This window comes from Halichondria panicea, chromosome 5, assembly GCF_963675165.1.
Source record: "Halichondria panicea chromosome 5, odHalPani1.1, whole genome shotgun sequence".
In the NCBI taxonomy this organism is placed as follows: domain Eukaryota; kingdom Metazoa; phylum Porifera; class Demospongiae; order Suberitida; family Halichondriidae; genus Halichondria; species Halichondria panicea.
This window is the reverse complement of record NC_087381.1, coordinates 1,050,118-1,068,633: the sequence shown is the minus strand read 5'-3', so window position 1 is coordinate 1,068,633 and position 18,516 is coordinate 1,050,118.

The window sequence follows — 18,516 nt, the reverse complement described above, 5'->3', positions numbered from 1 at the left end:
TATTTTGCCCCACGAAAATTACCAGCTATACGGTATGTGATTGATTATTGCTGCTCCAGAGCTGCAAATATATATTTAACCAACCTGCATGTGACATAATTATATAGATGATGGCTATTCTCGAATACCGTATAGCGGGTAAGTTTCGTGGGGTAAAAAATTCGTTCAACTCGAGAAACGGTAGTTTTCGTGAGTAAAAATTTCGTTTAGTCTCGTGGCTGCACGGCATTCCTAAGTTTAGATAAGCCACGTCTACGATAAAATTTCGTGGAGGTCAGCCTGCCCACGAAAATAACGAAATTTTACCCCACGAAAATTACCCGCTATACGGCGTAGAGGCGGATATTTAAGACTAGGTGATGGCTCCTTGTTAGTTTGATTTCGTACTAGATTTACTGAAGCTTGTCCTAGCCTCAGTCACCTCTCTTAATGGCACGTCAAGAAAGAACCGGCCTGGAAGTTCATTCTGTGACGTGGCCATTAAGAGGTGAATTAAAATTATTGTGATAGCCAATTGAATAAAGCTAACATTGTGAAAAGTACTTTATAAGAACTGAAGAGTATAATTATGTAAAAACCAATCTCTGCAGTGCATGCTGTATCATCTGTTTGGTACTATAATTATATTAACAAGTCCATGGATGTTGTCAAAACATCCTATACCTTTGAGCACACGATTAGCAGTATAAATACTATACAAGCCATGCATGCATGGTTCTTGGCTGTAAAAGTATCGAAAAATCAAGGCCGCAGTCCCGGGGGTGAAATTAGTTGATTGGGTTACCAATCAATGGAAAAATGGGCCAAAATTGATGTCTAATTGGACCAGTACGCCTTGTGAACAAGGTCATCGACAAAGGTGATTTAAATCAGTATTTCACACAAAGAAATTTTTTGGTGAAATATTGAAAGTTTTTGACACTTACTAACAATTAAATGTTAGTGCTGATCTGATTTAAACACACATCTAGTGAACGATAACACACCTACTGAAACAGGGCAGGCTATTTCAATTGCAAGCAAACACTATTCCATACATTAACCTTTACACAGCACAAGATAAAGCATCTTTGCTACTCCCACTATAGCGAGTTTTTCATATTGCATGTACCAAATTCAATTCAAAGTTAGCTTCCACCTCCCCCAACACACCTCCTAGTCCGTGCACCCGCCCCCACATCCACACACCACAGTCCATGCATGCATGCCCGCCCACCCCACACTATATCCACACACCTCAATCCATGAACCCAGTATCTCATGTCCTCGGGTGTCTCTGCCAGCAGGTGGAAGGTCTGCTCCTCTTGAGTGTGGGAATGATACGAGACGACACTGAATCCACAATTGAGGTGATGCTTTTTGGGCACTTTTTAGCTCTGTTAAAACACTTCTATACAAGAGAAAAAGATGAAGTACAAGCTGCGATATTTCTACTCAAAAGGAGCTTTTCTAGTTCTTGTGTGGATAATGCTAATAACATCAGTAATGACTTCCCTTTATCGTATGTTCACAAAATCAGGAGGTATCCAAACCTATCTCCACTACAAGGATCAAAGACTTCTTCAATTACCGATTATTGCTTTTACTCCCATAGCCGGCTCGTTAGCTGATGTACGGTATGGAAACTTCAAGGTGTTTAGGTTCGGTGCACTACTATTTTTTATTTCGGCGGTAATGACCTGCATTGGTGTGATAATTAAAGATGAGGGAGTTGATTCAACTCTTACTATGGTTGCTACAACTGCAGCTGTGCTAGTTGCGTATCTTGGAGCTAGTGCATGCGCAGTAACAGCTCTTCAGCTAGGCTTGGATCAGATGCCAGATGCTTCGTCTGACAACATTATAAGTTTTATCAAATGGTTCATTTTCTCAGCTCTGTTTGGTGTATGGATTATTCAAAAAAGCACAGAATCTTGTGCTTTCTTAGATCCTGACAATAATATCATTTTCTTAGGTCTCTACCCAGTGTTTGCTATGACCATTTTGTGCTGTAGCATTTTTCTTTTAGCCCCAAATGGCTAATAATTGAACCAAAATCACCTCAGTCCCTCAAAATCATCTACCAAGTTCTCAAGTTTGCAGCCAAGCACAAAGCTCCCCTCAATCGCAGTGCTCTCACATACTGGGAGGAAGACATACCTTCAAGAATGGACCTGGGAAAGTCGAGATACGGTGGTCCATTCACTACAGAGCAAGTTGAAAATGTAAAATCGTTCTTCAAAATTATTATTATCCAAATACCATTGTTTTTTGTCTCATTATCATCCCGGGAATTATACGTACATCTTAATCACCGACCTTTAACCTCTGTCGACAAAATTAATGCACTGCTTTACTTATTAGTCTCTTCACTTATCACCCTTTTTTTTGTGCAATGCTAGTAACAATTATCTCAGAATTTATAGTCTATCCTCTGGTTAAAATGGAACCACCAAGTATCCTGAAACAGATTGGATTTGCTTGCTTCATCATTGTGGTAGCAAATATAGGAATATTGAGTGCTGAAGTTGTGAGCTATTTCCATGATATACAAGCTTGGATTGAAATAGCTACTTCAATAATTGGCGGTCTTGTTTACTTGTCCTTCTTGACAAACTTGATTCTGTTGTTTGCTTGTGCGCAATCTCCATATAACATGCGTGGTCTATTGGCGGGATTTGCATTATTACTTCATGGCTCATCGTTAAGCCTCGGTGAACTTTTCTTTGGTATCACGGTCAAGCTGGGCTACAAATGCTACAACTATATAATATATTCTTCAGTCATGGTAGTGATTACATTGTTTGGATTCATCCTGTACTGCCTCCTGGCTCACTGGTACAAGAGGAGAGTTAGAGACGAGGAATACAATGCACACAGAGTGGTAGAGGAGGTCTATGATTGGTACCTTTCCAACCATATGTATCACTGAACTTTTACTCAATGCATATAATAACTTAACATGTATATCCATTTTTTGTTGTTGCAACCTAGTGCGTATTTGTTCACATACAGCTAGTGTATTAGTTTGTCTGTTAGTAGTCACTGTGATGGTACACTACATTATACCCAATCAACCAATTTTGCCCTCGGGGCTGCAGCCTTGATTTTGACACTAACAGCCATTTTTAAAACTATGCATGCATTAATTTCTGCATGCTACTATAATTTATATCCCACTCTGTCCAATCGAGCTATTGTATTTATATACAGGTGGTTAGGCCCTGATAAATTATACTTGGAATAATTTTAGCATGTATGTAGGTCAATGTCCATTTTTGGTAAAGATCATTACATTAAGTTTTTCCTAACAACGTTTTCATGGCAAAAATGCTGAAGGTGAATATTTATGGCTCAGTTCAAGTTAGCATGGGAATCATGATGAGAATCATGATTATATTAATTATGTCTGCATGTCAGTTGTGTGCTGTGCTTATATCTACGTCTTAACTTCGGGAATGATCGGATTTTTTATGAGAATAATAGACACATTTTTCAAGAATTAAAGAATAGAATAATGGGCGAAAAAAAGTATAATTTACCAGGGCCTACAGGTGGTTGAAATAAAAATTCCGAAAAGGGTCACTTCAATTGTGATAGATATACATATCATAGCATATAGTTCAATTTTAGCTGCATTCATTTTATACTGTACTTTAATATTCGCCTCTAAAATTTATATGCGATATTTCAACATTTTACCTTATGCCATCATTTAGCATAGTCTTGTTACTGTTTTACCAAACATGAGAGAAGTATATACTGAACTATGTATACCTTCGATTCATGTGTAGGCATGTCAATGCACTTCAATAGTTTGAATACAGTACAGAGGGTAAATAATAATTATGACCTGGGTAGATCTTGAATGGTTTCTGTATTCACTTTGCATGTTCATGTGCACCGACCGGGCAGGTGGCCATCAGAGCTCTCGGCTTTGAGGTGAAGAAAGCGGACGTGTTGAAAATTCATGCAGCTATAATACCATGGATTAAGGATTTATGGGTGTAAATGTATCGAAATCGCGGCAGCAGCCTCAAGGCAACGTTGGTTGAGTGGGTGTAATAATATTATAATCATTATCATGGCATAATTGAAAATGCATAACCACACATAATTATAATAGAAGATGAATAAACTATAAAATAGAAGATGAAGCAAACGCATATACGCACTAAAATGTTACATGCAATTTGTAGTTATTATGCATAATAATTGTTCAGTGATACAAGTTGTTGGAAAGGTATCTATCATAGACCTCCTCCACCACTCTGTGTGCATTGTATTCCTCGTCTCTAACTCTCCTCTTGTACCAGCGAGCCAGGAGGCAGTACAGGATGAATCCAAACAAAGTAATCGCTACCATGACTGACGAATATATTATATAGTTGTAGCATTTGTCACAAAACTTCATCGTGATACGGAAGAAAAGTTCACCAAGGAGTAATGATGAAGCATGAAGTAATAATGCAAATCCCGCCAATAGACCACGCATGTTATATGGAAATTGCGCACAAGCAAACAACAGAATACTGTTTGACAAAAAAGATAGATTAACGAGACCGCCAATTATTGAACTACCTACTTCAATCACAACTTCAGCACTCAATATTCCTATATTTGCTACCACAATGATGAAGCAAGCAAATCCAATCTGCTTCAGGATACTTGGTGGTTCCATTTTAACCAGAGGATAGACTATAAATTCTGAGATAAGCGTTACTAACATTGCACAGACACACGGGTGATATGTGAGACTAATAAGTGAAGCAGTGCATTTGTCGATAGACGGTAATCGTTGGGAATCAAGAAGTACATGAAATTTCCGATCATAAGGAGACAAAAAACAACGGTATTTGGTTAACAATAATCTTGAAGAACTTTTTCACATCTTCAACTTGCTCTGTAGTGAATGGACCACCGTATCTCAACTTTCCCAGGTCCATTCTTGAAGGTATGTCTTCCTCCCAGTATGTGAGAGCACTGCGATTGAGGGGAGTTTTGTGCTTGGCTGCAAACTTGAGAACTTGGTAGATGGTTCTGAGGGAGTTTGGTGACTTTGGTTCAATTATTAGCCATTTTGGGGCTAAAAGAAAAATACTACAGCACAGAATGCTCATAGCAAACACTGGGTAGAGACTAAAGAAAATGAAATCATTATCAGGATCCACGAAAGCACAAGATACTGTACTGTTTAGGATAATGTCACTAATCCATACACCAAAGATAGCTGAGAAAATGAACCACTCGATAAAACTTATAATGTTGTCAGACGAAGCATCTGGCATCTGGTCCAGGCCTAGCTGAAGAGCTGTTACTGCGCATGCACTAACTCCAAGATACACAACTAACACAGCTGAAGTTATGGCAATCATAGCAACAGTCGGATGAACTCCTTCGTCTTCAATAATCAAAACAAATGCAGGTCAATACCGCTGAGACAAATAATAGTACTGCACCGAACCTAAACACCTTGAAGTTTCCATACCGTACATCAGCTAGCCAGCCCGCTATGGGGATAATGGCAATCATCGGTATCAGTTTGATCATTGTAGGGATGATAGGTTTTGATTTTCCATGAATTATTGAGCATACGAAATAAGAAATTCATTGCTGATGTTATAAACATTATCCACACAAGAACTAGAAGAGCTCCTTTTGAGTAGAAATATTGCAGCTTGTACTTCATCTTTTTCTCTTGTATAGAAGTGTTTTAACAGAGCTATAGATGCACTAATTATACTTTCCATGTAAACAAGTATTATGTATGAATGCTGAATTTATTAAAACAAAGCATTATCCACACAAGAACTAGAAAAGCATCTTTTTCTCTTTGAATAAGTGTAAAATTAATGATCTAGCTAGCTATACTCTAAACTTTCTCATTTTGACATTATCACTTTCTATTTCTATGTATAAAACAAGTAGTAATTGTATGTATGGATGCATGGGGGAATAGCTATCACAACTACACAGCTTCTGTTATTCAACCACCTGTATTTTCAAGTATTGTATGTGAATGGTAGAATCTATCAAAACTACTTCTGTTATTCAACTACCTGTATTTTCAAGTATTGTATGTGAATGGTAGAATCTATCAAAACTACTTCTGTTATTCAACTACCTGTATAACTAATCATAGCCTCAATTGGACAGTGTGGAGGATGAGATCGATACATAGATTATATATGGGTATACTTTTAGCAGTAAACCCATCGAGCCCGAGGACGCAACCGTGAGGAGGGAAAGATTGGCTGTAATAAATCTTGATTGAAAATGAAACCGTACAGTGCATGACTGTACGTACTAAGAGACAAGTAAAGCTAATAATGACTATCATAAATTATGTGAAGAAAAACGTTTATGAACACATTCATATACGTATACTAGGTTGCTCTGTTATGCTTAGTTGTATTGTTCAGTGATACATGTCGTTGGAAAGGTATCGATCATAGACCTCCTCCACCACTCTGTGTGCATTGTATTCCTCGTCTCTAACTCTCTTTTTGTACCAGCGAGCCAGGAGGCAGTACAGGATGAATCCAAACAATGTGATCGCTACCATGACTGACGAATATATTATATAGTTATACCATTTGTCGCAAAGCTTGATCGTGATACTGAAGAAAAGTTCACCAAGGAGTAATGATGCTACATGAAGTAAAAACGCAAATCCTGCCAATAGACCACGCATGTTATATGGAGATTGTGCACAAGCAAACAACAGAATACAGTTTGTCAAAAAGGACAAGTAAACGAGACCGCCAATTATTGAAGTAGCTATTTCAATCCACTTTTGTATATCATGGAAATAGCTCACAACTTCTGCACTCAATATCCCTATATTTACTACCACAATGATGAAGCAAGCAAATCCAATCTGTTTCAGGACACTTGGAGGTTCCATTTTAACCAGAGGATAGACTGCAAATTCGGAGATAAGTAATACAAACATTGCACAGACAAAAGGATGATATGTGAAAAGACTAATAAGTAAAGCAGTGCATTTGTTGAGAGATGACGATAGTTGGTGATCAAGATGTACATATAATTTCCGAGATGACAATGAGACAATAAACAGTGGTATTTGGATAACAATAATCTTAAAGAATGTTTTCACATCTTCAACTTGCTCTGTAGTGAATGGTCCACCGTATCTTGACTTTCCCAGGTCCATTCTTGAAGGTATGTCTTCCTCCCAATATGTGAGAGCACTGCGATTAAGGGGAGCTTTGTGCTTGGCTGCAAACTTGAGAACTTGGTAGATGATTTTAAGGGACTGAGGGGAATTTGGTTCAATTATTAGCCATTTTGGGGCTAAAAGAAAAATACTACAGCACAAAATGCTCATAGCAAGCACTGGATAGAGACTAAAGAAAATGAAATAATAATCAGGATCTATGAAAGCACAAGATACTGTACTGTTTAGAATAATGTCACTAATCCATACACCAAAGAGAGCTGAGAAAACCAACCACTTGATAAAACTTATAATATTGTCAGACGAAGCATCTGGCATCTGATCCAAGCCTAGCTGAAGAGCTGTTACTGCGCATGCACTAGCTCCAAGATACACAACTAACACAGCTGCAGTTATGGCAATCATAGCAACAGTCGGATGAACTCCTTTGTCTTCAATAATCAAACAAATGCAGGTCAATACCGCTGAGATAAATAATAGTACTGCACCAAACCTAAACACCTTGAAGTTTCCATACTGTACATCAGCTAGCCAGCCCGCTATGGGGATAAAGGCAATCATCGGTATCAGAAGAAGTGTTTGATCCGTAACTGTAGGGATGATAGGTTTGATTCTCCATGAATTGTTGAGCATATGAAATAGGAAAGTCAATGCTGATGTTATAAGCATCATCCACACAAGAACTAGAAAAGCTCCTTTTGAGTAGAAATATCGCAGCTTGTACTTCATCTTTTTCTCAAGAGTAAAATCTAGCTAGCTATACTCTAAACTTTCTCATTTTGACATTATCACTTTCTATTTCCATGTAAACAAGTGTGTATGGATGCATGGGGGAATTGCTATCACAACTACACAGCTTCTATTATCTGTATAATAATATACACAATTGGACAGTGTGGAGGATGAGATCGATACATATATAGATTATCAGGATTCATGCACTCCTGAGATTATATATATAATAGTACGCTCGGGATACTAAATCTGTGCCTTTAGGCTTCTAAATCCCATTGACACCTCAAAACAGTGTCTAACTCATTTAGATACTAGTATGTATGCATGCGCAAACCGCTTGACTACAATACAATTACTTGACAACGGAATACTAGGTATACTAAGTAAATTTGCAGATAAATTATACTAAGTCCCATAGTATACCTACTCTGAGGCACTTTTCCCATGTATTTCCATGTACTTCCCATGTAGATCTTATCAACTATTGTGTCTAAAGGTATTTATAGCCGCAAACCCTGAGGGTACAACCGTGAGGAGGGAATTAAGATTGGCTGTAATAATCTTGATTGAAAATGGAGTGCATGACTGTACGTACTAAGAAACAAATAAAGCTAATAATGACTATATATCATAATTATGTGAAGAAAAAAGTTTATGTACACATTCATATACATATACAAGGTTGCTCTGTTATAATTATATCTTAGTTGTATTGTTCAGTGATACATGTCGTTGGAAAGGTATCGATCATAGACCTCCTCCACCACTCTGTGTACATTGTATTCTTCGTCTCTAACTCTCTTTTTGTACCAGCGAGCCAGGAGGCAATACAGGATGAATCCAAACAAAGTAATTGCTACCATGACTGACGAATAAATTATATAGTTGTAGCATTTGTCGCAAAGTTTGATCGTGACACTGAAGAAAAGTTCACCAAGGAGTAATGATGCTACACGAAGTAAAAACGCAAATCCCGCCAATAGACCACACATGTTATATGGAGATTGTGCACAAGCAAACAACAGAATTGAGTTTGTCAAAAAGGACGCATAAACAAGACCGCCAATTATTGAAGTAGCTATTTCAATCCAAATTTGTATATCATGGAAATAGCTCACAACTTCTGCACTCAATATTCCTATATTTGTTACCACAATGATGAAGCAAGCAAATCCAATCTGTTTCAGGATACTTGGTGGTTCCATTTTAACTAGAGGATAGACTATAAATTCTGAGATAAGCGTTACTAACATTACGCAAACAAAAGGGTGATAAATGAAAAGACTAATAAGTGAAGCAGTGCATTTGTCGATAGATGGCAATAGTTGGTGATCAAAATGTACATATAATTTCCGAGATGATAATGAGATAAAAAACAACGGTATTTGAATAACAATAATCTTAAAGAACGTTTTCACATCTTCAACTTGCTCTGTAGTGAATGGTCCACCATATCTTGATTTTCCCAGGTCCATTCTTAAAGGTACGTCTTAATTCCTCCCAGTATGTGAGAGCACTGCAATTTAGGGGAGCTTTGTGCTTGGCTGCAAATTTGAGAACTTGGTAGATGATTTTGAGGGACTGAGGTGACTTTGGTTCAATTATTAGCCATTTGGGGCTAAAAGAAAAATACTACAGCACAGAATACTCGTAGCAAACACTGGGTAGAGACTAAAAAAAATGTTATCAGGAGCTACGAAAGCACAATGTACTGTACTTATAAAGATACTCTCACTAATCCATGAGCCAAATACATTTGAGAAAATGAACCACTTGATAAAACTTATAATATTGTCAGACGAAGCATCTGGCATCTGATCCAAGCCTAGCTGAAGAGCTGTTACTATGCATGCACTAACTCCAAGATACATAATTAACACAGCTGCAGTTATAGCAACCATAGTAACAGTCGGAAGAACTCTTTTGTCTTTAATTATCACACAAATGTATGTTAATACCGTTGAGACAAACAATAGCAATGCACCGAATTTGAATACCTTGAAGTTTCCATACCGTACATCAGCTAACGAGCCGGCTATGGGAATGAAGGCAATAATCGGTAGTAGTAGAAATCTCTGATCCTTGTAGTGGAGATAGGTTTGGATACCTCCTGATTTGGTGAACATACGATAAAGGAAACTCGATGCTGATGTTATAAGCATCATCCACACAAGAACTAGAAAAACTCCTTTTGAGTAGAAATATCGCAGCTTGTATTTCATCTTTTTCTCTTGGATTGTTTAACAGAGCTAAATGATCTAGCCTGATATAGCTATGCTCTCAACTTTAACCGGCCAAGAAAATGTTTACTCCAGTTACCAGATTTGAAATCCATACAGTCAACAAGTGTTGCGTGTATAAATTGGGAATTTATCTATAAAATAACTTCACAGCTTTGGTTATATATATTTCAACTATACTGGTATAATTATATCCATTGTAGTATTATGGATTTATAGCAATAAACGCACCGAGTTCAAGCGCACAACAATTAACCCTGAGGGAATTATTGGCTGATTGGTAATACTTATCTATAGCCGTGACACTTGATTTTGAGGGACTGAGGTGACTTAATTGGTTCAATAATTAACCTCCGCCTACCAGCATCTCCACGAGCAAGTCCTATTTTAAACTCGGCCCCAAAAGTCGTTGCACAGCCAGTTGGTGACTTAATTGGTTCAATAATTAACAAGAAGGGTCACCCGCCTTCGCCTACCATCACAATTAAATGCATCTCCACGAGCAAGTCCTATTTTAAACTTGGCCCCGAAAGTCGTTGCACAGCCTAAGACACCAGTTGTGATAAACCAAATGGCCATTTCAAAAAGTAATAGTGTGTTAATTAGAATGCAGGCGGGTGACCCTTATCGGTCACTGTACTTAGCCGTTTGGGGGCTAAAAGAAAAATACTATACAGCTCATAGCAAGTACTGCATGATATGGGTAAAGACTAAACAAAATGAAATTATTGTCATAATCCACGAAAGCAAACACTTATTGTACTTCTTCGTCCCGATCGACTATTATGTGGAGAAGGGGAGGGGTTTCACTAGGGTTGTGGGTATGGCTAAATTAGGTTAACGGCCAAAATTGATGTCTTAATTGAATAAGGTCATCGACAATTTGAAAGTTGATTCAGTCAAGAAAAACAAATGTTTCTTTGATGAAATACTGAAAGTTTTTGAGACTTACTAACAAAATGTTAGTGCTGATTTAAAGACACACAACTAGTGAATGATAACACACCTATTGAAATAGGGCAGGCTATTTCAATTGCAAGCAAACACTATTCCATACATTAAAATGTACACAGCACAAGATAAAGCATCTTTGCTACTCCCACTATAGCGAGTTTTCAGATTGCATACACCAAATTCAATTTAAGAGTCCTCAAAGTTATCCTCTGCCTTCCCCAACACACCTCCTAGTTGTGCATCCACCCCCACATCCACACACCACAGTCCATGCATGCCCCCCCCCCCCAGGGGCGTAGGCAGGAATTTGAGGAAGGGGGGGCTGAGCTGAAAGGTGCGAAGGAGCGCCGAAAATTTTCGGAGACCGGAAACCACACCTCCTAATTAATGACTCTTTCCGGGAATAGTTGTTGTACCAGGAGTGTCTGGTTGTGTACGATTTATGATGTTTTACAATAATTATTTTGTTGTACTTGTTAATAATTATGCATGAAACAATGCTAATATTTACAGTGCTAACTATATGTACAATGTATATGATAATGTAGCTGATCAGTTACTTTGCTGGCTCTTCATCAGTACTCAGGCTGGCAGTACTAGAGGCTAGAGCTTGGAAAACTGGCACTAGAGCTTGGCAAGTTGGCACTAAATAATTGACTCACGCTTGAGAAATAATGGTCCAGTTTCTGCGACATAGTTGCTACTCTCAATCAACCTCTATTGATCAGTTGCACAGTGCATTGCACATGTGCAAGAAATAGTTTATAGCCACACCTGCTTCAATTAAATGGTGCATGCTAAATTAAAGAAGCTAGCCAGCTAGCTAGCTAGTAGCCTCGATTCCATGCTGATTAAAATATGTACTTTAATCGGCCTTGAATCAAGGCTAGCTAGCTAGCTTAGTTACACTAAAGAGTCAAAGTTACTAGTATAGTATAGAGCTAACTCTTGGACATGCTGTTTGTCTGCCACTAATCTATACCAGTAATTCCCAGCCTGGGGGCTCAGTGAAGACAGTCATCAGAGAAGGTAGGGCTCTGAGTGTGGTTTTTGCAGAGGAAGGGGGGGCTCCAGCCGCCAAAGCCCTGCCCCTCCCTACGCCCCTGCCCCCCCACACCACACACCTCAGTCAAGCCATGCATGTCAAAGAAAGAATCGGCCTGGAAGTTCTTTCTGTGACGTGGACAGAGAAGAATTGATTTTCAATAAAATTAATGTGATAGCCAATCGAATAAAGCTGACATTGTAAAAAGTTTTAAAGAACTGATTATGTAATCTCTGCAGTGCATGCTCTATCATCTGGGACTATAATTATTAACAAGTCCATGGATGTTGTCAAAACATCCTACCTTTGTAAAACTTAGAGCACACGATTAGCAGTATAAACAATATACAAGCCATGCATGCATACATTGTTCTTGGCTGTAAATGTATCGAAATCAAAGGCTGCAGCCCCGGAGGCAAAGTTGGGTATAATGTAATGCACACAGTGACTACTAACAGACAAGTTGAAGCTAATACATCTCTATGTCAATACATACGAACTAGGTTGCAATTTGTTATTATGCATTGAGTTTAAAGTTCAGTGATACATGTCGTTGGAAAGGTATCGATCGTAAACCTCCTCCACCACTCTGTGTGCATTGTATTCTTCGTCTCTAACTCTCCTTTTGTACCAGCGAGCCAGGAGGCAGTACAGGATGAATCCAAACAATGTAATCGCTACCATGACTGACGAAGATATTATATAGTTGTAGCATTTGTTGCAAAGCTTGACCGTGATACTGAATAAAAGTTCACCAAGGCCTAATGATGAAGCATGAAGTAATAATGCAAATCCCGCCAATAGACCACGCATGTTATATGGAGATTGCGCACAAGCAAATAACAGAATACAGTTTGTCAAAAAGGAAAGGTTAACAACACCGACAATTATTAAAGAAGCTATATCAATCCAAATTTGAATATCATGGAAATAGCTCACAACTTCTGCACTCAATATCCCTATATTTGCTACCACAATGATGAAGCAAGCAAATCCAATCTGTTTCAAGATACTTGGTGGTTCCATTTTAACTAGAGGATAGACTATAAATTCTGAAAAAAGAGTTACTAACATTACGCAAACAAAAGGGTGATAAGTGAAGAGACTAATAAGTGAAGCAGTGCATTTGTCGATAGAGGGCAATAGTTGGTGATCAAGATGTACATATAATTTCTGAGATGATAATGAGACAAAAAACAGTGGTATTTGGATAACAATAACCTTAAAGAACGTTTTCACATCTTCAACTTGCTCTGTAGTGAATGGTCCACCATATCTTGATTTTCCCAGGTCCATTCTTGAAGGTACGTCTTCCTCCCAGTATGTGAGAGCACTGCGATTGAGGGGAGCTTTGTGCTGGGCTGCAAACTTGAGAACTTGGTAGATGATTTTGAGGGACTGAGGTGATTTTGGTTCAATTATTAGCCATTTTGGGACTAAAAGAAAAATACTACAGCACAAAATGCTCATAGCAAGCACTGGGTAGAGACTAAAGAAAATAAATTTAATGTCACGATCTACGAAAGCACAAGATATTGTACTTCTTAGGATAATTTCACTAATCCATACACCAAATACACCTGAGAACATGAACCACTTGATAAAACTTATAATGTTGTCAGACGAAGCATCTGGCATCTGATCCAAGCCTAGCTGAAGAGCTGTTACTGCGCATGCACTAACTCCAAGATACGCACCTAACACAGCTGCAGTTATAGCAACCATAGTAACAGTTGGATTAACTCCCTCTTCTTTAATTATCAGACAAACACTTGTCAATACCGTTGAGACAAAAAATAGAGATGCACCGAACCTAAACACCTTGAAGTTTCCATACCGTACATCAGCTAGCCAGCCATATATGGGAACAAAGGCAATCACCGGTATCAGAAGAAGTCTTGGATCCTTGTGCGGAGAATAAAATTGGATACCTCCTGGTTTGGTAAACATACGAAACACGAAAGTCAATGCTGATGTTATAAGCATCATCCACACAAGGACTAGAAAAGCTCCCTTTGAGTAGAAATATCGCAACTTGTACTTCATCTTCTTTTATTGAAGTGTTTTAAAAGAGCTAAATAATCTATAGCTATACTCTAAATTTTGGAACATTTGTACCAAGAAATATGTTTACTCAAGTTAGTATTATCATTACTTTCAATGTAAACAAGTATAATTATGATGTGTGATAAAATGGGGGAACTTTTTCAAACAACACAACACTTAACCTGCATGTATATGATACAAACATAAAAGCTCAAAATTAATGGACAGTGTAAATTATATAAGAAGATAAATATGATATATATACACTGTAACAGTATTAGGGAATTATAGCTGCCATGGTTCCAGGGATTTAGAGCAGATCTATCGAGCTGAGGGAACATCATGACACATGACATTGATTGCGAATATTTGTTAGTTGGGGAGAGAACTGAGAACACTCTATTACTTTCCGAAGCAACAGATTCACCCAACTTGCAGTATCGAGCCTGAGGGAGCCACCTGCATGTGCTGATAATAAACATGCCTTATAATGCATGTGTATAGACAGACATACAGTACATCTATTGTGAAGAAAATGAGCACATAAATTATGTAGTACTAACGATATAGGTAATTAAATTTTTATAGGTTGCTCTATAATTGTAATGAATGTTAATTATGCACGGAGTTAACTGTTCAGTGATACAAGTCGTTGGAAAGGTATCGATCATAGACCTCCTCCACCACTCTGTGTGCATTGTATTCCTCGTCTCTAACTCTCCTTTTGTACCAGCAAGCCAGGAGGCAGTACAGGATGAATCCAAACAATGTAATCGCTACCTTGACTGACGAATATATTATATAGTTGTAGCATTTGTCGCAAAGCATAATCGTGATATAAAAACAAAAATCACCAAGGATTAATGATGAGAAATGAAGTAATAATGCAAATCCCGCCAATAGACCACGCATGTTATACGGAGATTGCGCACAAGCAAACTACAAAATCAAATTTGTCAAGAAAGACAAGTAAACAAGACCTCCGATTATTGAAGTAGCTATTTCAATCCAAATTTGTATATCATGGAAATAGCTCACAACTTCTGCACTTAATATCCCTATATTTGCTACCACAATGATGAAGCAAGCAAATCCAATCTGTTTCAGGATACTTGGAGGTTCCATTTTAACTAGAGGATGAACTATAAATTCTGAGATAAGAGTCATCACCATTGCACAGACATACGGATTATAGGTGAAGAGACTAATAAGTGAAGCAGTGCATTCGATAATAGACAGTGATGGTTGGTGATAAAGTTGTGCATATAATTTCCCACGTGATAATGAGACAATGAACAATGGTATTTGGATAACAATAATCTTAAAGAAAGTTTTCACATCTTCAACTTGCTCTGTAGTGAATGGTCCACCATATCTCGACTTTCCCAGGTCCATTCTTGAAGGTATGTCTTCCTCCCAGTATGTGAGAGCACTGCGATTGAGGGGAGCTTTGTGCTTGGCAGCAAACTTGAGAACTTGGTAGATGATTTTGAGGGACTGAGGTGACTTTGGTTCAGTTATTAGCCATTTTGGGGCTAAAAGAAAAATACTACAGCACAGAATGCTCATAGCAAACACTGGGTAGAGACTAAAGATGTTATTATCAGGATCTACGAAAGCACAAGATACTGTACTGTGTATGATAATCTCACTAATCCATGAGCCAAATAGACCTGAGAAAATGAACCACTTAATAAAACTATAATGTTGTCAGACGAAGCATCTGGCATCTGATCCAAGCCTAGTTGAAGAGCTGTTACTGTGCATGCACTAACTCCAAGATACATAATTAACACAGCTATACAGTTATAGCAACCATAGTAGCAGTTGGATAAACTCTTTTGTCTTTAATTATAACACAAATGCATGACACACAGCTAGTAAATGATAACACACCTACTGAAACAGGGCAGGCTATTTCAAGCAAACACTATTCCATACATTAACATTTACACAGCACAAGATAAAGCATCTTTGTTACTCTACTAATATTGAGTTTTTTCATATTCAGATTGCATGCACCAAATTCAAGTTACGAGTCATCATGCAAAGTTAGCTTTTCTACCTCCCCTCAAAACACCTCCTAGCCCGTACCCCGCCCCCCACACCCACATATCTAATTAGTCCACCACACACCTCAGGCCATGCACCTAGTATGTCATGTCCTCTGGCGTCTCTGCCAGCAGGTGGAAGGTCTGTTCCTCTTGAGTGTGGGGATGGGATGATATAAATACAATAGCTCGATTGCATGGACAGAGTGGGATAAAAATCATAGTAGCATGCAAAAATTAAATAGTTATATACCTGTAACCATGCATGGTTCTAAAAATGTATGGCTGTATTGATTATCGAAATTGAGGCCGCAGCCCCGAGGGCAAAGTTAGTTTGATGAAGTGGAAATGCACACTGTGACTATACTAACAGAAGCTAATACTATGTGAAAACATACTCACTCACTAAAGGTTGCAAAAACAAAAAATAGATATACATGTAAGTTATTATACATTGTCATGAGTTAAACGTTCAGTGATACATGTCGTTGGAAAGGTATCTATCATAGACCTCCTCCACCACTCTGTGTGCATTGTATTCCTCGTCTCTAACTCTCCTTTTGTACCAGCGAGCCAGGAGGCAGTACAGGATGAATCCAAACAAAGTAATCGCTACCATGACTAACGAATATATTATATAGTTGTAGCATTTGTTACAAAGGTTGATCATGATGTTAAAGAGAACTCCCCCAAGGCCTAATGATGAAGCATGAAGTAATAATGCGATTCCTACCAAAAGACCACGCATGTTATATGGAGATTGCGCACAAGCAAACAACAGAATCAATATTGTCAAGAAAGACAAGTAAACAAGACCGCCCATTACTGAACTAGCTATTTCAATCCAAATTTGTATATCATGGAAATAGCTCACAACTTCTGCACTTAACAATCCTATATTTGCTACCACAATGATGAAGCAAGCAAATCCAATCTGTTTCAGGATACTTGGTGGTTCCATTTTAACTAGAGGATAGACTATAAATTCTGAGATAAGCGTTACTAACATTGCACAGACAAAAGGATGATAAGTAAAGATATTAATAAGTACAGAAGTGCATCTGCTGAGAGGAAATGATGATTGGTGATTAAGATGTATATGAAATGATAATGAGACAAAAAACAATGGTATTTGGATAACAATAATCTTAAAGAACGTTTTCACATCTTCAACTTGCTCTGTAGTGAATGGACCACCGTATCTCGACTTTCCCAGGTCCATTCTTGAAGGTACGTCTTCTTCCCAGTATGTGAGAGCACTGCGATTGAGGGGAGCTTTGTGCTTGGCTGCAAACTTGAGAATTTGGTAGATGATTTTGAGGGACTGAGGTGATTTTGGCTCAATAATCAGCCATTTTTGGGCTAAAAGAAAAATACTACAGCACAGAATGCTCATAGCAAACACTGGGTAGAGACTGAAAAAAATGTATTTATTGCCAGTATCAACGAAAGCACAATATATTGTGTTTTTTAGGATAATCTCACTAATCCATACACCAAAGAGAGCTGAGACAATGAGCCACTTGATAAAACTTATGATGTTGTCAGACGAAGCATCTGGCATCTGATCCAAGCCTAGCTGAAAAGCTGTTACTAGGCATGCACTAACTCCAATATATGCAACTAATACAGCTGCAGTTGAAGTGATCCTTATCACAGTTGGATAAACTCCCTCTTCCTTAATTATCAAACAAATGCAGGTCAATACCGCTGAAACAAATAATAGTACTGCACCAAACCTAAACACTTTGAAGTTTCCATACCAAACATCAGCTAGCCAGCCTGATATGGGAATGAAGGCAATCATCGGTAATAAAAGAAATATCTGGTCTTTCGAGTGAGGATATGTTTGAATGCTCCCTGATTTGGTGAGCACAAGAAATAGGAAAGTCAATGCTGATGTTATAAGCATCATCCACACAAGAACTAGAAAAGCTCCTTTTGAGTAGAAATATCGCAGCTTGTACTTCATCTTTTTCTCCTGTAGAAGTGTTTTAATTAACAGTGCTAGCGCTAAATGTGCTATATAGCATCTAACAATAATTATACTCCAAACTGTATAGCATTAAATGTGTACTCATGTTGGCATTATATATACTTTCCATGTAAACAAATATTGTTATGAATACTGAACAGTGGCGGATCCAGGTACCAACATTTCACTACTTCAGCAGCAGCAGAGGACCATTACATTTGTACTAAAACCCTCAAATGGGTGCTTATAGCCGGTATAACTATTATGCCCCAATTATACCAGCAGAATAA